The 26,900-nt window shown below is 40.0% G+C and overlaps 1 long non-coding RNA gene across 1 annotated transcript in view; it reads left to right on the forward strand.

Moving 5' to 3' along the window:
• The first annotated feature begins 1,694 nt into the window (after nucleotides 1–1,694).
• The window catches only part of LOC141374929 (uncharacterized), a 42,839-nt gene continuing 17,633 nt past the window's right edge, over nucleotides 1,695–26,900 (forward strand). The window contains exons 1-2 of the long non-coding RNA XR_012382140.1: nucleotides 1,695–1,867; nucleotides 13,830–13,879. This is a non-coding gene — a long non-coding RNA (uncharacterized lncRNA). The remainder of the gene's footprint in view (nucleotides 1,868–13,829; nucleotides 13,880–26,900) is intronic.

Here is a 26,900-nt window from a genome sequence, read left to right on the forward strand (position 1 = left end):
CCCAGATAGACAGAACAGGCCAAGGGAAGAGTATCAGTAAAGGATAGAAGTCTTATGTGCAGGGTGAACAACAAGTAATTTTATGTCACAGATGAAGCTGAAGGGGTCAGCACGCCTAAGTGCTTTAGATGCTATTCTACAGAAGGTGGACTTCTAATCCCAAGGAATCAGGAGCTCCTGAAAGGTTTTAAAGTAGGGGACTGGCACTGTCAGATGTGTGTTTTACTGCAAACATTCTGTGGCCACATGGTGATTGTGGGTCTGAGGAAGACAGCACTGGAAGCAAGGAGATCAGTTAAGAGGCTGTTTGCGTAGTCCAGTCAAATGCAATGGTGGCCCGCATCCAGGCAGTGGTGAAAGGCCTGGAAAAGGGAGCACAGGTTGAAGGCAGATAGAGCAAATGAAATCCTCAGGAGTCAGTAACTGGTGTGCTGCGGGAGGTGAGGCATGAGCAAGAGTTAAGAAGGATTCTGTGAGTTCTAGGTTGAGGGATGGCTAGAAGATGGGGCTACCGTCTGCTGTTCCAGAAAAATGAGCCCCAAATGTCTATATGCAACCCAAAATCTGCACCTGAGCACAGGCTCTGGGGCGAGATTTTGCAGATTAAAATCCTGAGGCTACTCATTCTGACTACAGGCAAGGTATTTGGGGTTTTTTTTCCCATTTATAAAACGTTTGTTGTAAAATACGATGTATACGAGGATTGAGTTAGTACCTGTGAAACTACTTAGAATAATACCTGGTGTAAAGTGCTCTGTAAATACTGGTCATGCTTATCATTACTGCAGTAACAATCTCATGCATCCAGAGCTAACTGGTGACCCAGGAACCAAAGAGAAGTTGTTTGAGCATAAAATTCAGGGGAAAAAAATCAACATTTAAGGTATTTCAAGGAAAAAGAGCCCAGGAAAGATTTGAAGCAGAGAAGTATTAGAGAAATAGGAGAAAAGCCAAAGGTGTTCAGTAAAAAGAACCCAAAGCTTTAAGAAGAAAGCGACTGACAATATCCAAGATAGCACAGAGGCCAGTAAGGTGGCGAGACAAAAAAGCTGATTGTACTATATAAGTAGGAGATAGTCGATGGGCTTAAAGCAAGTATGATGGAGTGGCAGGGCTGAAACCGGTGGCAGAGAGTTGAGAATAAAAGGATTAAAAAATGAAAATAGCAAACACTGATTAATCTTCTGAGAAGCTGAAAGGGGTGGGAAGTGAAGTAACTGAATAAGCAGGATTTGAGGTCAAGGGAGGACAATTTTAGAGACTAAAGAGAAATAAGGACTCGTGGGAAAGCAAATGATCAGCGGCAGGAGGGTGGGAGAAACAGAATTAATAAAACATGTAGAGGGATCAGCTTTGTGCAAGAGATACTTCATATTCTTACGATTAAGGACAGAAAAAAGGAAGGGAGTGGTCATTGATGTTTTATAGGTATGACAGAAGGGAAACAAGGTTGAAGGAGATCATGCCTAATGGTCACAATTCTCTTGAACTGATGTAGAAGGTAAGTTTACTGGCTGGCCATGGATATTCCCATTGCTCTAGCATTCAAGAAATCCTAACAGAGAACTTAGCCTGTGTTAGACGTCGTTGGCAATGCCAACTGTTGCCCAGGTAATGGTTGACCCTTAAGCAAACTTCCAATCTAGCTGGTGCCAAGATATGCCACGTGACTGACTGGAAAGGGAAGGCAGAACATGACCGCTGTCAACAAAGTCCAGAAGGCAAGAAGGACGCCTGAGAGTCTGTGGAGAGGAAAATTAGTGTGGACTTCCTTCTTGAAGAAAGACTTCTGTTGGGACTTTAAAAAACTGATAGGCTTCCGATAAGCAGAAGAGAGGTGAGCTTGGGACAGACGGCAAAAATCAAGGTAAGGAGACGATGAGGCATATTCTGAGTAGGATGTTACTGAATTAACTGAAAACTATAGCGAGGGCACGAAACTAGAGAATTTTGCAAGAAGACTAAACACTTCAGAGGGATTCAGAGGAGATGGATGCTGGGGTGAATATTTCTATGAAGACAATCTGATTGGAAAGGGGCCCTCAATAATGGTGTTGTCTGAAGGTTTTGATCTAGTACTCAGTCACTTTAAAGGAAGTGACCAATCCCGGGAGAGTACTGATGAAACAGGATATGGTCACTTGGCCTTGGGGTCGCTTTGACTGTGTCAGAAAGTCTGGAAAAGGATTGCATTCTTGCTTCTCATCAACCCAGCCACGTTGACTGAGCAAATTCCAGAGTGGAGCTGGGTTCTGTACCGCCAAGCAATTTATCGTCATGTACACAGACCTTTGTATAACCACACTGACTCCTCACCCCACCATCATCCACACGGCTATGGATGCCCATAAGACAAGTGAAGGGGCTCATGAACCATCAGAGCTCCTTGAATCAGCAGTCAGGTTTTTCGCCCATGGATGTGTGGGGTTTTGCTCCTTTTCTATCAAAGGAATTTCAAAAGACTATTTCCATTCTTAAAGCCACAGTTACAAATAATAACCAATAGAGGAAAATCCATCTGAGCAGACAGTACACCCTCTATCTCCTCTGTCAAGCCTCAGGCTGAGCATGAAGCTGTCATAAGCTCCCAGGCTGTCCGAGCCAACATGATAGTCTGGAAGGACAGGCAGTTGGGTGAGGAGCAGAGCACTTGTGGTTTCTCTGTAGAATGGTGGCTCCTGAGACCGATGCTTGGGATGGGAGTGAACGAGCAGGTGGGAGAGGGGACTTGTACCCACCAAGAATTATTAATATTGCAATAGTGAGACATCTGGGCAGAGGAGGCAGGCCGTTCCCTTGTTTTCCATTAGTATGTGGGTTTAAGAATTTACTGTGTGCAAAATAAATGGGCAGGGAAAAGCTGCCAGGACACGAGGTCTTTTAAAAGCTCTTTCTTTTGAGACAATTATTGACATCGGTTTTGAATGCAAAATGCCTGATTGTAATTCTAGTCAGAGGCAGTGTTCATAACATCAGGGCGTAGGCATCCCTGTGCACATGTGGAGAGTGAGGTTACTCTGAAAAAAGATATAATTTTCCCATCCAAGATGGCTCGTTTATTTTGATAGCTGCAAATGCACAAAAGAGAACGGGCCTAGCCTTTGGTTGCAGGTGTTGCTCAGCGAGCGCAGATTGGCGGGGGCTGGATGGTGGAAAACCTGGAGACTTCCTCTCCAAATAGAAGCTGGGAAATCATCCAACACGTCCCACTTTCCTGAGAGGAAGCAAGATGTGGGGACAGGAAGGCTGTGTCAATAAAGCAGTGCAGCAAAGCGCGGTGTGATTGTTTTTGCATCATAAATATTCTACAGCCAAGCTTATGAAATTTTGATTCTGAACCATTGTAATTTGCTGACATTCTTCAACAAAATTGAGAGGAACTGAGTTTGTGGTCCTTTCCCGTGAAATCTTCTGTGAAACAACACACAAAGGAAACTTCAGAACGGGAGCCACCCTTGTCAAACCAAGAGCGCTAATTAGGGCATGGAAGATCGTGCTTCCGCATCACAACCTGCCCAGAAAGAGGAGGATGTGCGCTTCTCAGGAGGGGTTTCCTGCTGGGGCCCATAGACTCAGCTTCTGGGATCTTACTGACCTTGACTTCAGGAATAATCCCATCTACGATTCCAGAGCTGCTTCCCCAAATTCCTCCACGATGCTTCCAAAAGATTCTAAAATAGTGTCCCTTCACCCTCATCATCACCTGTTCCCCAAATGCACAATCTCTCATTTCTGACGTTCGATTCTTTGGGTGATGACTCAGTTAAATTCAACGCAGTCCTTCCTAGTTCCATCATCCCCCTGGCTTCCTCTGATTGTAATGGCCTCAAACACCCCTCCCCTCGTCATTCCTCCCTAGCAGCAGCTGCTTCTGGGTGGCAGCAGTCAAAAAGTGGGACGGGGAGAAACATTCTGCCTCCCACTCCTCATGCTACTTAGCCATGCCTAAGTCGAGGACAGTTTCAGGAAGGCTCTCAGGGTGAGGACTCAGATCTACCATGATGTTTATGAAACACTGGAAAAACCCCTGAATCAAAATAGTTCCATCTCTGCAGCAGATTAGTTTCCTATTTTAAGGACCATGGACTTGTGTCGTGTTGCACCATGAGGGAAACTTCAGGTCCTAGCAGAGTTATGGAAAGATATGTTGGGAGGTCCACCATATTAGACGAGGCTGTTGAAGGAACATATTGGATGGAAAAGTGAGAAGACAAATGGTCAAAGGGCTTTAGACAAGGCTCTCTGCTTGAGCAAGACCAGCAGCTTGTCGAACTGCCAGATTTTGTCTTCTCCCAGTCCTTCAACTCTTCAACAAATCCTTATCACATATGGACGACCCAACAGGCATGGCTCTAAGTCACGGAGATGAAAGATAAAGCATCGCCAGACAAAAAAAAGGATGGCCATCGCCAGACAAAAAAAAAGGGATGGCCAGAGGAGAGCTTATCTCCTCATTCGACGCTTATTTAGAGAGTTTCGATGTCCCTATTTGCCAGGGAGAGGCTGCGTTTACTCCTGCCATCTCACATAATTATTACTACTTCACTCTTCCTCTCAGAAATTTCTCCGTCTGGTTCGCAATGTATATGGTCATGTTAACTTACAAGCCTGGAGCTCTGTGAGGCACTGGGCATGCAAGAAGAGCTGGTCTTCAGGAAACTCACAGTTCAGCAAGGTAACCAAGCAAAACAATTATCATTCAGTAAGGCTAGTGTAGAAATAAGTACAAGTTGCTAAGACCTTTTAAAAATAGTAGCAATTGGCCGAAAGAGAAGGGGAAGAAGGTGGAGAGGTGGGTGAAAACAGGTGAGAATTAATCACCGCTTTTTCTGACTGGAAGAGGCAGAAGAAAGAGTGTGTGCCCGAAACTAAAAGGCCATGAAAGAAAAAGGGCTTGTATGGGAAGTGTTTGTAGTACAAGGCCCGAATAATTTGAATATAACAAGAAATGAGGGTTTGCTAAAAGTATACGGCTGATGTAAGTGTATTTTAATCTATGCTTTTCACTATTTCCTGTCATTTTTCACACTCTGGACCCCAACTGTGCCATATGTGTACCCACACAACACACCACACACATTCCCACACAAATTTGAAGCAGAACACCTATATCTATCTGCTCCATATTTATAGAGACTCCACTCTTCAGCTGGGTGATCATCTAAGGTAAAGGCTGCTCTGTGTAAGAGGGGCCCAGAGAGGGCAAGCTTCTCCTGAGTGCTGTGCCAACTTCGCCATTTACTCTGATGTTCGATTTTCCCCGTCCCTTCTTCTCCCTGACCTTGTACTTTCTTCTGTGAGAGAACTGTGGGTTCTCCTCTTTTTAGAAATAGCTAAGCCACCCCCCATTGCTGATGGAGGGGGCCTTCATATTGCTTTCTGGGCAAAGGAATGTGAGGAAATCCATAGGCAACATTTCCAGGCCCATCGTCTAAAACCTTTCCCCTCATCAGTCACGTGCTGCTAGCTGGATATTCACTTGGAGCAGAGCTCCCCACTTCTCCCTCCTTGATGTGAGAGGAAACAGCAATCTGTGTTATGCTGTTGAGATTTAGGGGGTGCTTGTTACAGCAACCAGTATTCATTACTTTAAAAAATATACCTTCACTTCCGCCTCACTTTTTCTACTGAAGTTCTGCCAAGTCTGAAAAGGTACCTGTGGATCATTAGACAGGAATTATTCTAATTTTTCACCCATACATTCTTGTCCATACATCCATGGAGCTGGACTAAGTGATTGAAGAAGACCTAGGTTTTTGTTTTGCTTTGTGTTTTCATTTATAACTTCAGTTGTGGCCTATTGGAAGATTAAAAACCTGTGTCCTCTCAAATGGGCCTGGGAGACCCCTCAACTTACCTAATGATTCTACCACCCCAATTCTTCCTCCAAAATGTATCAGAGAAACAAAACACATGGTGTGAAAGTACTAACTTCCATTCCTTCTATGTTGTTTAATTTTTATGAGCACCATTAATGGAAAGAGCAATGAAATGGCATCTGCTTCTCGGCATCTCTCACTAATTAGATGCAGGTTGCGGCTCCCTAAAGCTATCCAGTTGGGCTTGAAGTGACTGATCAAGCTCACTACCCACCAGCCTTCACTCAATTACACACACTCCTACTAAAGATGTCTCTGCTTTGAGGCAGGAGCCATGACTGGACAAACTTTGAGCCTTGGGGATCCAGAGATAAATAAAACAAAGGGCGATCCCTTAAGGAGCCCGAAATCTGGTAGCAGAGAGAAACATGTCAACCAAGAATTACAATAGAGGTTTTGGTGGAAATGTGAACAGCTAATAGGAGAGAGGGCATGACTAACATTATCCAAGGTTATCAGAAAAAGCTAAGGCTTGGTCAGGTGGAAGGGGAAGATGAAGAAGGCATGCTAGGCATATGACAGCATGTAATCTGAAAGGAAAAAGTTAGAAACAAGCTTGTCACATACAGAGAACTATAAAGAATGCAGTATTGTTGGAGCATCGTGTTTGTGCAGATGGAAGAAGTGGGTGGGTCTAGATTGGGAAGGCTTTAGGAAGCTGCCTAAGGAATCCCAGCTTTATTTGGAGGGTAGGTCTTTACACAGGGCAGCTGTCATGATGAACGCCATGATCTTGTTTATAGTCTCGAGGTTGACACCGTTTTATCGTTTAAACTGTGTGTGTCTAGGGCTTTCCATGGTCCCTTTGAAGCTTCCTTAGCTATGATTTCATGTTTGGTGAGTCAGAGGGAGCAAGTAGGATCAGGAAGTTCAAAACAATGGGACTGGGAATAACCATTCTCCCAGGTTGAAGGCCTCTGATAAGGTCAGAGGGTGGGGTCTCCCTCACCATCCTGCACTGGCAGGGCTGGGGGCGAGCCGCAGTGTTGGAAGGTCTCAGACACAGGCATGCTTGTGCCCTCCCTAATGCCATAATATGAACCTGCGTCTATTCAAATGCCATATACGTGTTGGGGGTTCCACATACGTTTGTTGACAACTGCAATGACTTACCTCAGAATCCTTGTGACAGGAATAAGAACAAGATGTACTCTTCACAGTTAGGACTCCCCTGACTAAAACATATCACCACAATATGTATGCATGTGTAGCTTTTAGAGGAATAACAGGTATTTTCTAGTCAAGTAATCCACTTTGGTCTGTAAATTTTAGAAATACGTAATAATGGCTATAGAGTAATAGAGCTAGAAGGAAGCTCAGAGTTCATCTATTTTTAGATGATGAAACTAAGGCTCAGAGATATTTTCCAGGTACTAAAGCTCTAAAAGGATTTTAATATAAATGAAGCTCATTCCAGTAAATTTATATCTATTTCCAATAAAATAAAAGATTCCTATAACCACACAGCAACGATTATACTTTTTTAAAAATATTATCAGCAAGGACCTCAGGATTCTTCTTGGTCCATTATCATTTTCCTCAGTTAAGAAGTTCTCCACTGTGCTGAATCTGGAAGGAAGCAAGACATTTTGCTCTTCTGAACAAAACATACCACAGGATATGTGTTCAAAAATTCTTGTCAAATGAGATTTAGCCACACCTTCTCCAATTCCTGCAAAATTCTAATACTTCTATTAGCTAAACATTAGAGATGTTCTTGGGGCACAAAACTGATGGGAGAAATAATCGTGTCTACATTATCAAATACTACTTTAAAAACAATCTTTTAACATTTTCTGGAAGCTAATACCCAGTAGATTTTTCAGATAGAAACGTCTGGTCTGTGCTGACTCCTGTGTGCTTGGTCATGCCTTTGTGATGGCTGGTAGTCCTTTGCATTGACAGGAAATGTTAGGATGACCTGAAAAAAACTGCACATGGGTTTGCTCTTCATCCTGAATGTTCAGGTCCTTTTATGTTGAACCTGGGATGGAAACTGATCTCTTAAACAAACTTGGCTTTTCGACCTTCTATAGAATGCAAGAATCATATCCTGGAGGCCAGTCTAAAACCTCTGAGCCAGTGAATCTCCAACAGGTGGGGCCAGTCAACAAAGGATGCACACTACTTGGGGGCTGTGTCGAATGAGGTTGAGTATAATTTGAAAAATTGTATTAAATAAAATAGAAAACCTATTTGATCTATTGTTTTCTGCAATACAAACTACAGAAAGTCGAGCTTACAAGAATCTTGGCTGGTTGAGGAAGCAAAAGATAGCCTAGAAATGGGGGTGAGGGGGTGCGATAGTATTTGAATCCACTCATGTCCAAGATAGGAACCAGCTTTTAGGCAGAGCCCATGGGACATATCCAAACTGTCAATCCTATGCTAAGTCTGATATGTCTTCTCAGTACCATCAGCTCCTGCTAACTGCTATTTATAACAAGTTCAGCTAGAGAACGTGATCCATCTTCTAGGATAAGATCAGGATGGCTCAGGAAACGGCTGTCACATTGTTGACTTTCTCATGACCTTCTCGCCCATGTCACCCAGCAGGTGCTTTCAAAAGAGTTCACCCCGGGGAGGGGAGGGAGGGGAATCCCTCCAAACAAGAGCAACAACCGTTGGAGATGATTTTCTCAGTTGATAACCCTGGAACAGAACCCCATGGAAGGAATCTGAATAAACACCTTCTCATTCAGGAAATAATGCACGTCATGTGCAGATCACAACCTTTTTCTCCATTTCTCTTCAAGGACAAAGCTAACCTTCTGCAGATTTTCTAGATCCTCAGGGTTGTACTCCCATAACCGAAGCAGAGTAAGAGCAAAGCTTTAAGCTCAGCCACATCTGTCACAGTAACCTTTTTAATTACATGTACTATAAGAAATAATTGAAAAGGTGTGCTCAGCCTTTATAGGAGAGCAGAAGAGAAAGCAGAAAGCAAGGCATTTTTCTATAGCCAAACTTGGAAGACCAATGTGGGGCAGAGATGGTTAGAGATGGGGGAAGAATGACTTTTTGTTTTTAAACTTGTTTTTGTGACTCTGCTGTTTGAGTAAAACAGGTTCAAAGTGTTTCCCTTCTGATTAGTGCTCCCACAACCTCACTGAGTCATTTCTGTTAATCCTGTCACTTTTTTCAGGAAATAAAGTAATACCTTGACCAATTATAAAGCTGGCTGTAAACAAACACTCGCTAAACAGCATAATGCTATCAGGCTCCACCTGTAGTTTACAGAATGTTCTCATTTTTACTTAGGGGTAGGGTTGAATTTTCCTCTTTGGTGGAAACTAGTAGTATAAGAATAATATCAGTTATTGTTTATGAAGTTCACACTTTGAGCCAGGCACAATGTTAAGCACTTTACATTACCTCATTAAGGTCTCATAACAAATCTATGAGGAAGGAAATATCATTCCTTCTTCACCAAGAAGGAAAGAAGCTTAGAGAAGTGATAGAACTTGCTCAGTATCAAGTAGCTGTCAAGGGTCTTGGAGGATGATGTGGAGGGTGGTTGTGGGAGAGACAAGACTCAAACCCAAACACACTGCACTTGATTTTTAACAGCTGACCTTCCTCCTTCCTGAAGGCAGTGATTCCTGGGAGACACAAACCTTTAAGCTCCTATCAGCTTAATGTGAATGAGTTTCAAATTCTTTCCTGAAGGCTATGAAAAGCGAAAAGGATCCCTAGGAGATCAAGAGAGCAGGGAGGACACTTGTCAAGGGAAAACATGGCCTGAGTTGAGAATTAGGGTGGTGATAAGAAAACAGGTACTTGGTTTGGGGGGCCCACAAGGACAAGTTGCTAGCTTTATGACCTAGCTTGAGGCCAATTCTTAGTGGACGCCTTTCTGGATTTATCTTTTCATTTATTTACCACAACCCTAAATGAATCAATAAATAAAATTGCCATGACACGTGTAAAGTTATATCCAATTTATTTGTTCTGAGAAATCATCTGTTTTATAGTCTAAAAAGAAATGCCTATTTGTGGAGTACGTAGTAAAATAAGTTACAGAGGCACCGTGCTAAGAGCTAATTTGATTACCCATGTTGAGAGGCACTTGCTTCCAGAATTCTAGCATGCAAATATTGCAGTCAGTGGAATCTGACATGGCTTTAGGTAGCACAGGAAAGGATATTTAAAAAAAAAAAATTAAAAAAAAAAGAGTGATGTAGTTTATTGCTACTTTTAGTTTGTAACTATGGCAAGGAATCTGTATTTATCAAGATTTCTTTCAAAATAAATTTATTTATGTTAAACTCCAAGTCAGCATTAACTAAAAATATTAAATAAATTATAGGATAGGTTGTTTGTACCTATGGACTTACGGCAAGTAATGTGAAGATCATATGCACAGAGCTCACAAAAAGTGCTCAGTAAATCCTGTTGAACTAAATGTGACTTATAATGACATATGCAGAAAAGTAGCTTCTGAATCCTTAAAAATAACCGTTAATGAAGTTTTCATCTTGGGAAAACTAATCCTTATTTTAAATGAGTCAGATTTATAATATCAAACATAGTAGCCTTCAGGGTCACCTGGACTCCTCTTTCTTGCATATATTATGTAATCCTTCCGTGCTTCAGTTTCCCTATTTCTGTAAGTATTTTTTTAAATCACAGAATTGAAGAAAGAATTAAAGGATTTGACATAAATGTATAAAGCTCAGAGCACAGTGCCTCTCAAAAAGTTAGTTCTATTTCCTCTCCACCTTAGAGTATATGTAAGAAAGGATTATTTTAAGGACTGAAAAAATGATTAAAGGGAATATAAGTGGCTTACTTTCTCACTGGTAATTAAAACCTTATAAATTCAGACAACTTTACAAGGATAAAATTGACCCACTAAATTTCAGAACTCTGTGCATAGGTTTAAAAATATTTTTCATAGCTATAATTATTATGCATATATTATATACTTTTAATTTTTTAAACATAAAATGACTTTCTGTATATTTCCATATTACTTCCTAGTCATACTTTTCTAGCATTTGACCTCCCAGGAGAACTGACTGCTTCTTTGATCACAATGAACTCAGTACATGCTTCTGTCTTATCACTTCTAGTCCTAAGGCACCTGCATGTTGAATGTCTACCCTGAGAAGCTCAGAAGGTAGGGAGATGCCTGAGTCCTTCCTCTATCTGCAGTGATTAGCACACTGTTTAGCCGAGCATAGATACCCAGTAGGAATTCCTTGATTAAAAAAAAATTTCCAAGGGAGCCTACCAGGATATCCTAACTTCTTTTAACCTCTAACATATTTTATATATTACTATCAAGTTGTCTAAAGTTAATTTTATATATTAATATCCAGTTGTCTCTTTTAAATACATGTACCCTCCTCAGTGGTGTGCTAATTCTTGGTTGTCAGTAAATTCTAATATGCTCAATCTATTTCTTCAATCTTCATTCTATCAGTAAATTTGCTCTTTAAATTAACAAGGTTCAGTTTTGGCCATCATCATTACATTTGAACATGTTTTAGCCCCAAATAGGACAATGTTTGTGACATTTTGGAGAGCCTCTACTGCCATGTTCCCTGAAGTAAAAAAAATTTTAAGAGCTTAGGAAGTTTAGGTAGAACTAAGGTAGAAAACATTAAGAAGAAAGTTAAGGCAAAAGTACAAAGAAAAAACATGTGACATTAATTCAAACTTTAGAAAGTATTCCTACATGATGAGGAAATGTGTTCTGTTTTGACTTATATACTTTTGCCTATGTTTTCACACAAATCTGAATTTTCCTGAAGACAATCAAGCTATCATCTGTCTACCTGGACCTACTGTAAAAAATATCTATGCTTAGAACAGAGACAAGTGAAAAGCTGCAGAACAGTGGCAGATTTTTGTGCTATGTTACTGGTGAATTTTCAAATGTACAAAATGAAGTCAAGTCATCACTAAGATGGAAAAAAGATATCATGTGCTCATCAGAAGGCAGGGTTGTTGTCTTGGAAACACTTCCTTTTTAAATTGGGAAACTGACAAGCCCAACATGCCAAAGACTAAGTCCTAAATCTGAAGATGGACAGTCTGCAAAGCCATGCAGTATATATTTAGCCACAAGGTCATCTATTTCCCAGATGACATCAGCAAGAGGTTTGCATATTTCAGCTGAGAATGACAAAGACGAATTTATGTCACAAGAACAGGGGACAAGCACGAGGAAGTTCAAGGAAATGCATGCCTACAAACAGAATGGTTGGGAAAGGACTGCCGAGAAGTCCCAGGCTCAGCCCAGTGGAGATGGGCACGTGCAGCCTGGGCTACGAACGTTTTATTTATTCCCAGTAACACAGCTGATGATATACAGGAAATCATTTTAAAAATTAGCAATAAAAATTGGTCCTTCAATTGTTTCCACTGGAGTTGTATGTGGAAAGGTCGCTGGTTTTCACAACTCAAGTGTTTGTACTTCTTTACTACATAGTCACTAACCACAAATGCCAGGAGCAAATTCAGGCTAGTTTTCAGGTTATAACGCAGACGTGGTGAAGGGACATTTTAGAGAGAGAACTGAGAGGCCTGCTGGGAAAGCAGAAGAATTTTATCTGTATCATTGTACAATAGCTGTACAATGCATGTACCAAGAGCTTGAAAGAGTTTATCCACATTTGACAGTTTTTTCTTTTGTTTACTTGTTTGCCTTTTGGTCCTCATTGATTATTTAATTCTACAAGATTATTTTTTAGTTTCATTTAAAGGGATACCTTAGGTACTGGAAATTTTATTTGACCCTCTACATATAGGGAAAGTACAAATGACAAGAATACAAATATTGCAGTGTTTTTATTCAGTTCATTTTCTGTACCTCAGTACTCCTGACATTTGGAGCTGGATAATGGGCTGTGATGGGAGGCTGTGCTAGGTACTGTAGGATGCTTAACAGCATCCCTGGCTTCCACCAACTAGATGCCAGGAGCAACCCCATTCACCTCCCCAGGTTGCAATGATCAAAAATGTCCCCAGGTGGGGCCCTGGGGTGGCTCAGTCGGTTAAGCGAACGACTGTTGATTTCGGCTCAGGTCATGATCTCAGGGTCGTGAGATCGAGCCCCGCGTCGGGCTCCGCGCTCAGCGGGGATCCTGCTGGCGTTTCTCTCTCTCTGTCCCTCCCTCTCTCTCTCACTCTGTCTCTAAAATAAATAAATAAAGGCCAGGCTGGTGAAATTTTGAGATTTGTAAAATGGCACAGTGATCTGGAGACCTCTGATGTTTCTTCTTTTACCCATGTGATAAAAGTCCTCTTGTCAGTCTCGGAGGGGCATCTGTGTCCCAGTGATATCTGCTGCCCAGGGTGACCACACCGAACTCCACAGGATCTCCAACCCTCACCAACAGATTGGCTCCTGGCAATGGTGAGGGGTCTGGCACCTGTGACCAGCACACTCCGTGGTTTCAGCCACTCTGAAAGACCTGCGGGGTCCGGATCATCTTCCCTCTGCCCCCAGGAGCAGAAGATGAGCCACACACAACAAGGGGCTTCTCTGTCATTCCTCAAGATAAACCGAAGCTGGAGCCAATGCAGCTGACTTCCTTGTCCAGAGTTGACCCCAAATGCTTGAGAATTGAAGTCACTTTGAACCGGGTTCTTACTGAACTCCAAGAAAAATGTGATGTTGGAATAATGTTAAGTGCTTTGTAAACCAACCAACCAAACAAAAACACTGAAAGAGAAGATCTAGGGACTTGAAACTGAAAGCTGGTCTCCTGTCCAGTTTCTTGGTTTCAGTGACATTATTTCACACAACTTAATACATTTAGTTATCTGCAAGCCACTCTGAAATCTCATTACAGATAGGCACAGGACAGTGAGTTATAGCTACAGTACCGACTCTATAGTTCTAGCACAGAATATACAGAGTAGAAATACGCTTTACTGTAAAGAATGTCTGTTGATGAGCAGATTATCAATACAACCTAATTATTTCTTCCTATTCAGAACCAGAACTGATGGACTGGGAGAAGGCCCAATCTACCACCCTGTGCCAGGTGGGTATGTGTGTGTCTGGGAAAAGGTGGGGGGGAGGATGTTGTTGCTGCCCATGCAAGGAAGGGCTTGTGAAAACCTCACTCTGCAGTTTGCCTTGGGTCACACTTCCCGAGGCATGGTTCTGTTTACTCTTGTAGGCAAAATGGATGTCATTTTGAAATGCCAATTGTCATTGTAAAGTCACATTCAAATCTCTTTCCTGTAATAGGAGGTGTTACTCTGCCTTCTAGATGATATAGAAATAATCTTAATTATAGGACCATCCATTGTCCCTACTTTTGTCCCTTCCTCCCCAGTACTCACACTTGAGATTGAGGTTGTAAAACAGACTGGATTCTTTGGGGGTTTAGAAGTGGTTAAAATGACAGGTTATGAATGGAGTATAAAATATATTACTGTAACCAAAAGTAATTCTGGCTAAGTTATGTGTTCCTTCAAAGATCCTTCTAACACAAATACTGACTTATTCTGCCAGAAAGTTATGATTTTGCTGGTTGTTTTAGCCACATGTTGGCATTTTCATGTTTCAACCCTATATTGATTTTAGGGTATGTGGTGAGGAATGAAAAGTATTATTTAATCCTAAGCTATATGATGCATACAAATACTTGCTATATCTAAGAACATTAAGTTTTATATCTCTGAAGAAAAAAAAAGCTGCCAAGTTAATTTTTGGGGAACAGACTTATTTTTCATGAACTTTACCTTCAGAAAAGAAAAAGTGAGTTTGAGATTTCTAGATTGAATTTGACTCTTATAAAATGACTGAAGTTGACTTCATGGGATGCCTCTTCAAATGTTTTGAAAGGCAATTGACTGCTTTTATAGGAATAGTACTAATTTTCCTACCTTAAGTTTTACAGTTATCTCTGAAGTAATTAGGATAAAATACACCAACGTAAGTTGAATAGCTAAAAAGCTACTTATTTTAACCTTATATTTGATTAAGCAGCTTTGAAATATCTGTTTTGATGCACGCAAAGGACTTTTATGCAAGAAGACTGATCAGCCTGTTTTATAATCCCATATCTAACATAGACACAGGAAAAGTGTCATTTTCACCTCCCTTTGTATTATCCACAGCTGACAACTGAAATTCTATGAGCGCACTTGTGTGCATGCGTAGCATGAAGTCCCATGGGAAAGAGCTTAAGGATCTTTAAGGAAAACCACATGCTCCTAAGGGCCTGATGGCTCACTGGTGCTCCTCCTTCCTCTGAAGGCCTCCAAGATGCCATTCATTCACTCAGGAAGCTCGCCACCCCCATACCGCCCTACACACACTAAGGACCTCTGGCTCTAAGCAATAGTTTTTGGAATAGACACAAATGCTCCAAACTCCTAAGGGCCATTGGCTAATCCATACTTTTTTTCCAAATCCATATCCCTGGGGGCTTTTTGCTTGTGGCCTGACCATTATGAAGGCTTCCCAGAGCCATCTTATTGACAGAAAGTAGCAGAACCTGATGATCTATCTCTGTCCCAGCTGCTAGGAAAAGGACTGCTATCACTGGGAACCAGAAAAAGCAATCACTCCTAATTTTCTCCCAGTTATTTTTTCTTCCAAACAGAAATAGCTATTACTTTTCTCATCACAGAATGTATTTCTCTTATAAAAATTAAGAAAAAACAAAAATTCATAATCTCAGTACCTAATAACCATTTTTTCATACACATAACATTTTGTTACATATAGCCTTTTTAATCTTTTTCTATGCAATTACATCATGTTTATATAAGTTAAAATCTCTAATGGCAACAGACATTTCTATTTAATAATTTTAAAAATTTGATGATATATATTATGAGCATCTTTACATGTCAAGATAAATAGATCTGCATCAGGTGTTTACTTGGCTGCAAACTATCCTTTCCGGGAGTGTCATTTATTTAAGAAGTTTTATTGTTGGCCATTCAGTTGACTATTTCTATTTTATTATTATAAATAACCTTGGGAATGAATGTCCTGAAAGATCCATCTTTTCAACTGTCTGATTATCTCCTTTGGATATATTCTTGGAAGTGAGACTCTCTGGTTAATATATGCTATTTTTAAGGGCCTTGGATGTATGCTACAAAATTGCCCTCAAGAAAGGATATATCAGTTTATTCTCCCACCAATAGTGAACAAGTGTGGGAGGCTTCCTTTTCGATTCAGCCTTCATCAGATCATCCATTTATTTCTGTTGGTTCATGACAGAATATAAAGTCTGCAGAGTTAGGGTAGATTTGAGAAGGAAAAAAAGTGTCAGAGAAGTTGAGACTACTCTGTGGCCCTCTCTGAATCACAAACGTGAACCTTCCTTCCTGCCTCTGCTTCTGCGGGGAGCAGTGTTTCGGGTCATGCATGGCATGCAAATGCCGCACGGTAAATGTTTACAGCACGGAAAAGGCTTCGGCTATGGTTTGATGTGGATCCAGGAGGAAGTAGAGGAGTCCCGTGGTGTTTGTGAAACTCAGCATGAGAAAATAATCCCCCTCCTGCAAAGTGGGTTTCAACGCTCAAAAGCTGTAGGAAAAGGCTGAGGGGGCAGAGATTCTCTTCCTCTACCTCATGCTTTCAGGAATAGAGAGAAGCGCTCTCTGATATTCTACAGAACGAGGAAATAAATAAACAGGAACTGGATTCTTTCTTCTGCCAACATTCCTTGTCAATACTCTGTGAAAAACTATGTATAAATTCAAAAGGCTACATTAAAAAAAGAACTAGAAATGGATTACACCGTTGGCAGGAATGTTTCTGATAGAATGACAAAATCGGGAGCTGTTAGAAGCATTTACTTGAAATTTTTTCATTCTTCTTTGAGAATCCTGATGAGTAAACATCAAATCAAGTAGTGGACTAATCATTTTAATATTTCAGTTTTGATACAGTAAGCACCATCGTTTGAACTATTCTATAGTACCACATTGCTGGGCTGGAAGTCAGTTAGAAGTAGGCTTGTCAAAGGCAACTGTTTCCACATTCTCTTTCTTGTCTTTCTAGAAATGCCTTTATACAATAGGCTATCTCATTTCTGATCTCGGCCAGCTAGACCGACCTGTTATATTTGGGTCTTATTCTAAGTGTGATAAGAAGCGATCAGAAGGTTGCAGGCAGGGGAGTGACATCATGCACTTTTCCTCAAGTATGTCTCTACCATCTCTTTCTTCGGGGCTCATAGAAATACTGAGTGTTTCCCACCCTTATCAACCCAGCATGCATGAGGCAGCCAAACCTCTCAGAACTTCTCACGGAAGCTTACTTGATACTAACAAACTATACATATAGTGACCCAAATAGATCAAATGGGTTATAGTCACTGTGTTATTTCCCCGCTTACAAAAGTAATATCCCTCAGATAGAGCCTCCAGTTATAGAGCTTGTTCTGAGGTGTCCCTAGTGGGCTTTGCCAATTTGTCATTCAGCTGCCTCTATCTGCCCTCCTGCCTTTTCCTAGTGACGTTTCCTAGTGACGTCACATTTCTGTGATGTTTGTTTCTTCCTGCCTCCATGGTTCACTACCACGTCCTGAAGCTCAAATTCCTATCATTTCTTGAGATTTTCTATATTATTTCAGATGAGTTGCTTGGCTCCATTTTTTTTTTTTTTTGGACCCACGCTGAGACACGAGCTATATGTCATTGTGGTGGAAATGTGCAACCATAAATTTTTTCTCTTGGAGACCAAATGACAGATTTACGCTTGGTAATGATTTTACCCTTTGTACTCCTTTTTATTATTTTTGGAGTGTGAAGCAAGGTGAGAGTAGTTGTGTTTGACCAGTTGAATAATGATAAAATGAAAATGATTTAAGTATCAATTAAAAAAAACCGGGGGAGGGAATTTTAAGATCTAAAATAAATGATACTTTTTCTATGATGCAGTGTTTTCTCTTTAGATATTAAACATCCTACTTCAGTTAAATACACAGTGGTAATAATAGGCTGATGGAATTTGAACAGATACAAAAGTGAGTTGTCTTGTGTTTATCCAAATGATAAGGAGAAAAGATTAGTTAATTCTGCCAGCTTAGGACAAGTTATATTCACATGAACCTCTCACAATGATACATAATGTTTCCTCACAAAAAATATATCACAAAAAGCAGTATGTCTGTGTCTCTGGGACCAGGTGTTTGAAGCTCTAACCTATATTAGCAATAGGAAGACAGCAGATGGTCTCTTTTTTAGGTCTAGACAATATCCTCAGATAGTTAACTATAAACTTTTTAAATGGTTGAGCTCTGCTAATACACCTTCAGAAAAAGAAGGAGTAGAAAGTGGGGCTAAAGGGGGAACAAAAACACTTGATGGATGTGTGTCTCTTGCCTTTACAAAATTTGGGAGTTATGAAGTCAAACCAAGTGGTTTGACTAGAGACTCTGTATTCATAATTTAGAATTTAGAAAGAAGTAGTACCATAACATGGCTGAGGGCACAGGTTCTACAGTGAGAGTGCCTCAATTTGAACACGAAGTCAGCACCTTACTAGCTGAGGGATCTGGGGGAAATTATTTAACATTTCCATGCTTCAGTTTTCTCCACAGTATAATGGAGATCCTAATAAGACCAACTTCTCAGGGTTGCTATGAATATGTAATGTAGAGATGCATGTAAAGGACTCAGAATTGTGTGGGGCACAGATTGAATACTTGATGACGGCATCATCATCATCACCAGATTTGACCTAAAGAAGAATAAGCCAGTTTTAGCTGGGAGAGGCCCAAGATATCGAAAGGGAAAAGAATTTTTTGTCAGCTTCCAATAGTAAAATTCTTCTTATGGGATTCCAGAAGAAGGAAAGGTAGTAAAATTATTTTTTTTTAAATCTTGTTCACTGCTTCTTATAATAAATTGTATTTTTTTAATCATCAGAGTAAAATTGACTTTTTTCTTTTGTTATAGAGTTTTATGAAGGTTAATACATGTACAGATTTATGGAACCACCATCACAGTCAGAAGAGAGAACTGTAACACCACCACAAAAATTCCTCCCCATGTTGCCCCTTTGCAACAACCCCCTCACCCTTAACTCCTAACAACCATTCATATGCTTTCTATCACCATGGTTTTCACTTGAGAGAGTCGTGTAGATGGAGTCCTATTCAACATCTTTTGAGATTAACAATTGTCATTCAGCATAATGACCTTGAGATTCATCCATGATGTTGCATGCAGCAGTATTGTGTTCCTTGTCATTGCTGAGTATTCCATTTACCACAGTTTGTTTATATACTCAGCTGTTCCAGGATATTTGTGGATAGAGCTGTTAGAAACATTTGTGTACAAGTTTGTGTGTGAATGTCAGTTTTCATTTTCCTTGAGATAGAACTTTTTACTTCATTTCCGTTAAATTGCCTATTTGTGACTTACATACTTCAGTTGGAGGAATAGAAGGCTCAAGAGTCAGAGAAGTAAACTAAGTCAGCAAGTGGATTTCAACTGTATTAGTGACAACCCAACAGAGATTCCAATAATATAAAAAGATCTCTTAAATTCATGGCCATTTTAAATAGGAACCTTTAATAAAAATGTGTGCTTAACTGATACTATTTTTTCCTTAACTTCAGGAAGAGCATATGTTTATTGTCCATTTGGGGCTGTTCTTTGCTTGCCTTTTCTATTTCCAGTAGAATTTTTATCTAGAATTTCCAAAGATCTAACACGGTACTGAAATTCTGATTTAGTAATGCAACTGTTTTCTAAGTTTGATAAGGCCCTTTTCCTTTCCCACTTCTGAAAGTGAGACTATTTTTAATGGTTTTGCCAGGACCATCAAAATAACCTTGCACAAAAACAACTTTTGACTAAGGTAACTGCTCGTCTCTTTGCTGAGAGTTGAGAAATAAAGCAAAGTTGTCCACGTGTTAGGAAACTAAAATTAAATATGACAAGAAGTCCAAATATTAGTGTTTTTTCCTGTTGGGCTAAATAAAGCTTCTGCTGATTCTTCAATGTTTCCTATAACAGGTTAGAACCAGAGCTAAACGGTTAAAACTCTTTCCTCTCGTGGGCTGGCAGCTGAGTTTCCATCATTTATTGTGCTATAAAAGAAAATTTACCATAAATTGTTATGGTCTCCTGGAACATTTTCACTGGCAAATGAAGTTGACAGTTAATGGAATCTCATGCAAAACAGAACAACAGCACTATTAAATCATGTATGTCTAAAAACACTAGGAAACATTGCTTTGCAGTTAAAAATAAAAACTAGCTTGTTCTCATCAGAAGGAAGGTAGGAGTTGGTCTGCTTTAGAAGATCTATGATAACCCCCGTCTATGATAGGATCTGAGCAGAATTTACCAGACAATGTTTATCTGGAGGAAGACTGGATAAAAAAATGAAATCATACTATTTCATAGGTTGAGGTTCTGTCAGAATTACAATCCCATCATGGGAATTTTGTTTTGTGTGGCTGAATTCTCTTGAGGTGATTGTCTCAGTTGTAAGATTTTGTTCATGTAGAGAAAGCCTTATAGAAAATTGTAAGCACACACACAAAAAAAAAGAGGCAGAGAAAGGGGAAGAAGTTTTAATAATCTCTTAGCCTCTCCTTCTCTATACCAAAATCCTGGAAAACCTATTTGGTAAGAGAAGGTTCCTTTGTGAGCAACAAACCTCATGGTAAAAACACTGATTACCTTTGAGGTTATTTTCATCAAGCTCTGACAAACTAGTAAGTTCCTTTTCTTCAAGCCAGAGATATCGCTCAATGGTTATCACATTGAAATTGTACAATTACATCACCTGTTATGCTATATTTGTCTTCAATAATTTATTTGAGTAAATTCTGTGAACACTACATTGATGACCATCATTTATGATAACTCAAAACTTTATCATGTTCCCAGACTTAAAAACACAGAAATATACTGAGAGTCTGAGGTGAAACATAAATAATCCTTAAAGATTAGAAATCTCAGTTTCTAGACTGAGCTCTGCTGTGAATTAGTTTTAGAAATGTGGACCTCAGATTTCTAGAAAGTGGATTTTGGAGTTAATTCAAATGTTAGTTTAAATTCTAGCATTGCTATCTAATTAGCTGTGATTGAAGGCCAAGTTATTTAACTAATATGATCCTTAGATTCTATGTCTTTAAAATGGTGAAAATTGTTCCTGGCATGTCTACCTAATAAAGTAGAGGTGAAACAAAAGTAAGGTATGTGAGAGCACCTGGAGAACTCTCAAGAATTAACATTTAAAAGTAAACCTATGCTAAAAATAAACTATTGGGACTATTCCAAAATGAAAAGTTCTTGTATGGTGAAGGAAACCATCAACAAAATGAACAGGCAACCTACATATGGAATGAGAGAAGACATTTGCAAAGATGTATCTAACAAGAGGTTAATAACCAAAACATATAAAGAACCCATACAACTCAACACCAAAAGAGCAAATAATTCCATAAAAATGGGCAGAGGACCTGAATAGACATTTTCCCAAAGAAAACATGTGGATGGGCAACAGACATGTGAAAAGATGTTCAGTATCACAAATTATCAGGGAAATTCAAATCAAAACCACAGTGAGATATCACCTTACACCTGTCAGAATGGCTGGTATCAAAAAGACAAGAAATAACAAGTGTTGGAAAGGATGTGGAGAAAAAGGAAGCCTCATACGTGCAAACTGGAGCAGCCACTGTGGAAAACAGTAATGGAGGCTCCTCAAAAAGTTAAAAATAGAAATACTGTATGATTCAGTAATTCCACTACTGGATATTTACCTAAAGAAAATGAAAACACTAATTTAAAAAGGTATATGTATGCCTATGTTTACTGCAGCATCATTTACAACAGCCAAGATGTGGGAGCAACCTAAATGTCTACTGATAGATGAATGGATAAACAAGATGTGGTGTATAGATACAATGGAATATTACTCGGCCATCAAAAAGAATGGAATCTTGCCATTTGCAACAACATGGATGGACCTAGAGGGTATTATACTAGGTGAAATAAGTCAGACAGAGAACGACAGATACCGTACGATTTCACTCATATGTGGAATCAGAAAAACAAAAAAATCCAAAGAGAAAGCAGGAATAGACCCATAAATACAGAGAACAAACTGGTGGTTGCCAGAGGAGAGGAAGGTGGGGGGACTGACAAAATGAGTGTAGAGAAGTCAAAGATAAAGTCTTCCAGTTATGGAATGAATAAGTCTCAGGGATGAAAGATACAGTGTAGGGAAGACAGTCAGTGGTATTTTAATAGTGATGTATGGTAGCTACCCTTGTGAACACAGCATAATATAAAGAGTTGTCAAATCACTATATTGTACACTTGAAACTAATGTAACATTGTGGGTCAACTACACTTCAATTAAGAAAAAAAAAAAGTAAAGCTATGTTGAAAGAGAAGACTGACTTGGGCCACAGCTACCCCCCAGTGATAGGATCTATAGTGATATACTTGAAAAGGCCAGATTCCAGATTGTTGTTATTGGGATACTTATGCAGATATGTCCTGCTTTTGCTGAAGGCTGTGATCAAGTTTCAGAATCTCTTTTTTTTTTTTTTTTGGACTGCCACACTTGGATTACAGACAGCTCTGGACATAAACTCAGCCTTTGGCAGATACACTCACTTTTTCATGCAAAAGTCTATCTTGCACCAAGTATCACTTACCAAAGAGAAGCATGTTTTGGCCTAATATTTCTTACACTGAAAACTCTTTACATCTTCTCTGGCCAGACCAACTCAAGGGAAAGTGTCTATGGCCTACAACACTGAATGGTGCCCTCAAGATGAGGAGACATATGAACCTTCTCTATTCTAGTAGGGTGAGTGATCCTCTGTTTGGGATTTTGAGCATGGTTCCTTTTGGTGAAAGGTCCTGAAATACCCAAAGGAGTATAGAAAGACTGCCTAGGCCATTAGGTAAGAAGGTAATAATGGTAGGTAGATACCACACGGGAGGGGTTTGACATGACCTGCTCTCTTTGGGATTTATTACAGAGACAGGGCTATAGGTCAGGGATTCAAAATCAGCAGGACCTCAGGAGAGCTCTCATCAGGGCCAGTCAGGACATAAGAAATGCTCTAAAGAAGCACTGGTCCTTTTTATCTTGATCAGCTTAGATGTGTTCTCTTGGTCATTTCCCTGAGCTCCGCTGCTGGTCTTAAATGATGGAGAGCAGTTAACGCAGACCTGAGTTTTCTAAGAGGAATGGAATATTCCCATTGCCACAGGTTTCCTTGGTCTCTATCTAAGAGGAAGATTATATTCTCTGGAAGGACTTTAGCCTTGGATATTAAGGTTGCTGACTCCCAAGGTAAGGAGTATGGGAGGTCAAAAGAGATTTCCCCTCAGCCGTAGCCTCAGTCTCCAAGCCCAGGTCCCAACTACACAGCTCTGGCTAGAGTCCAGACCATGAGGATCTTAAACACATACTTCCACAGTCAGGTGTAATTGTCCCACTAATAAGGATGCAAGTGACTGACTTCTCTCATCAGTATCTCTCGCTTTCTACTCATATCTGCACCACTCATTGCTGCTCATATTTCAGTTTATGCTGAAGAAAATTCTCATTAGTTTCCACCACAAAAACTTGAAATTAATATTTTCCCTATCAAAAAATATAATGTACTTTGTTTCTGCCATCTTTCCACCCTGTTTGCATACACTGCAGGCAGTAAATTCTGTATGACTAAATAATTGGAGTTGGAGATGAGGTGAAAAGATTGTCAGTTGAGAAAACTCTTTAAAATTCATATTGGGGTTGACTGTATGCAATAAATAATTATAGCTTTTCTCTATATATATCTGAAGTAGAAAGACTTTTCAAGGATTTCTTTTCCAGGGTATAGATTATTCAAGTGGCTTTTCTACACTCTTCTTAGATTTAAAAAAAAAATAAGGTGAAAGTAATCAAGTAGCAAAGGATTTGTTCATTTTTCTGTGAGCAGCACTGCATAAAATTTTCATAGGAAACAGCAAAGCTAATAATGAAATTCAGATTTTGTGTTACTTGGGAGGTTTCTTCTTTCTATTTATCAATGTATTAGTTCTACCTAAAGATCAGCAGAACGCAAATACGACAGTATAAAAATGTACATACACGGGAACAAAATTTCAATGATGCTAATTGGAATAAAGGGGAAAGAAGGGAAGATGATGGCTTGTGCCTGCATGTGGATCTGAGAGAAACCAACAAGATATAGTGACAAGGTGACTATATTTAGAGCAAGAAAATCTGGGTCTGAGCATCACCTCTTCTAATTACTAACAATTTAACCAATGGCAAAAGAAGACATTTAAATTCTCTAAGCCTAATTTTACTCATAGTAAAATGGAGACTCAACTCTCTAGTCATATGACCAGATTACTATGGGGAAAAAATGGGATAAAATAAAAGAAAGCATTATTAAAACTCAAAGGCATAAGAACATTAAGCAGCATAACTGTAGCACCAGAGCAGAAGGTGATGTATTGTATTCAGAAGAAACACACAAGATAGAGCTAAAGAACCAACATCCCTTGTCTATTTTTATTTATTTAATTTTTTGAAGTTTTTATTTAAATTCCAGTTAGTTAACATACAGTGTAATATTAGTTGCAGGTGTACAATGTAGTGAGTGATTCAACACTTCCATACAATGCCCAGTGCTCATCACAAGTGCATTCCCTAATCCCCTTCACTTATTTCACCCATCCCCCCACCGACCTCCCCTCCAGTAACCATCACTTTGTTCTCTATAGCTAAGAGTCAGTTTCTTGGCTTATCTCTCTCTCTCTCTCTCTCTCTTTTCCCCTTTGCTCATTTCTTTCTTAAATTCCACATATGAGTGAAATCATATGGTCTTTCTCTGACTTATTCTGCTTAGCATAATACTCCATCCACATTGTTACAAATGGCAAGATTTCATTCTTTCTGATGGCTGAGTAAAATTCCATTGTGTGTGTGGGGTGTGTGTGTGTGTGTGTGTGTGTGTGTGTGTGTGTGTGTGTGTGTGTATCTTCTTTATTCATTCATCAGTTACTGGACATTTGAGTTGTTTCCATAATATGGCTATTGTATAAACACTGGGGTGCATGTATCTTGTCCATTTTTAAATGCTTATCAGCCCCATATTTATAAGATCAGAATTCAACTATGCCAAAATCAATTGATGGACCACTGGTTCTAACATTCCCATTAATATACTGCATAAGTTTTGCCAAGTTATTTGACATTCCTGGGATTATAGGGACTGATTATTCAATATCCTCCAGGTTTCCTGACTCCCAGTCTCACCTGTAGTCAGTAGGTAGAGTGCTATCAACCACACAGAGAGCTAGGTACCGATCTTAGGCTAGGTTCCCTGAGAAAGGAGATGCTACGGCAGGACTTGAGTCTAAGTAGTTTATTTAGGAGGTGATTCCAAAAAGCACAGATACGGGGAGAGAGCCATGAGAAATGAGGGAAGGGCAAGAAGTCAATATAGGTTATCAAGCAGGTTAACACCGCAGACAGCTCAGGCTCAGGCCCTTGGGGGAATCTCTGGAAGACTGTATAGGACAAAAGTCAGAGTTGTCCCATCTAAGCAGAGGAGAAAGTGGGTCATTTTTTCCTCCAACTCCTTCCCTCACTGCCTGAGCAGTGTTCTTGAGATGGCAATTACCCAGCCCCTGTGCCCTGCTGTGCATACCAGCCAAGCACATCAGAGAAATCCAGCAGTGACCGGTCGCAGGTGCTGCACAAGGGAGTCATCAACATGCAGGGGGAGGGGGAGTGCTGAGGAGACGGGTAGGGCTGCGGGTAGGGCTAGGACAGCAAATGCTCTCATACTGTGAAAGGGAGATGCACTGCTCAATTCTCCTTCAAAACCAGAGAGCTGCTTCCTTCAAGAATGGTGAGCTGAAGGACTCCTGTGCTCAGTGGCTTCTGGACCCCCCTCAGCTTTCAAGGTGAGGCAGCTCTCTTCCTGTGGCAACTCCACCTCATGGCTGCATCAGGCGGTGGCGCAAGGGCCTGTCCATTCTGCCCAAACTAGGACTTACCTAGCAGGTAATCTCTGCACCACGGACCCTCATGGTAGAGGCTTTCTTAGGTTCATTCTAGTCTGACAGCTCCTTCTGCCCACTCGGCCCTCATCCCTTTTCCTTTCTCAGGTGTTACCACCCAGCAAACCTTTTTTTTTTTTTTTTAAGATTTTTATTTATTTATTTGACAGAGAGAGAGAACACAAGCTGGGGGAGTGGGAGAGGGAGAAGCAGGCTTCCTGCCTAGCAGGGAGCCTGATGTGGGGCTCTATCCCAGGACCCTGGGATCATGACCTGAGCAGAAGGCAGATGTTTAACGACTGAGCCACCCAGGTGCCCCAACCTTTTGCTTTCTTAACGTCATCCCTAATTCTAAAGAGAGTTTGGAAAGTGTCAACCTCTGGACGACTGAAACCAAGGAAGAATCTACTTTATGTAAGTCAACAGGAAAGTTGGACTGAAAAGATCCTTTCTCCAGTAGGAGTAGACAAGAGAAAAGACTCCTCCAAGCATGTCATTCAGGAATCAACCAGACAAAAGTACAGTCAATGGAAACAAGATAAGAAAAAAACTTGGATGCCTGAAAGAAATGAAGGATTGGTTACACATTGAATAAATCCTTGAGGGGGAAGATGGAAATTCCTTTTCTAGATAGTTTTTAAAAGGACAGATTATGTATTCCATTGAAGCACCTCATTTTCGAAGTCCTTACTACAGATAGTGTTTTTATTTTTTTAAAGAGTCTCATAGTTGACTGTACATCTTTTTTTTTAATTTAAATTCAATTAGCCAACATGACTATACATCTTTTAAAACTAGCAGAAGCATTCAAGACTCAATGGCATCAAATCCAATAACTCAGTTGACACACATGACATCATCATAATAGTGAGAAAGGCTTGAACAAGAATCTGTTATTTAGATTTAGCTTTTTATTCATTCACCAAATATATTTTTTGAGCACTCACTATTTTCCAGGCACAGTTCTAGGTATTAAGACATATCAGCGAATGAAACATATCCCAATTTCCTGCCATTGTGGACATGATATACTGGAGAGAAAAAAAA

Source organism: Callorhinus ursinus, unplaced genomic scaffold (assembly GCF_003265705.2).
Source record: "Callorhinus ursinus isolate GAN/ISIS: 27379988/994484 unplaced genomic scaffold, GSC_fseal_2.0 scaffold23, whole genome shotgun sequence".
Lineage (NCBI taxonomy): Eukaryota > Metazoa > Chordata > Mammalia > Carnivora > Otariidae > Callorhinus > Callorhinus ursinus.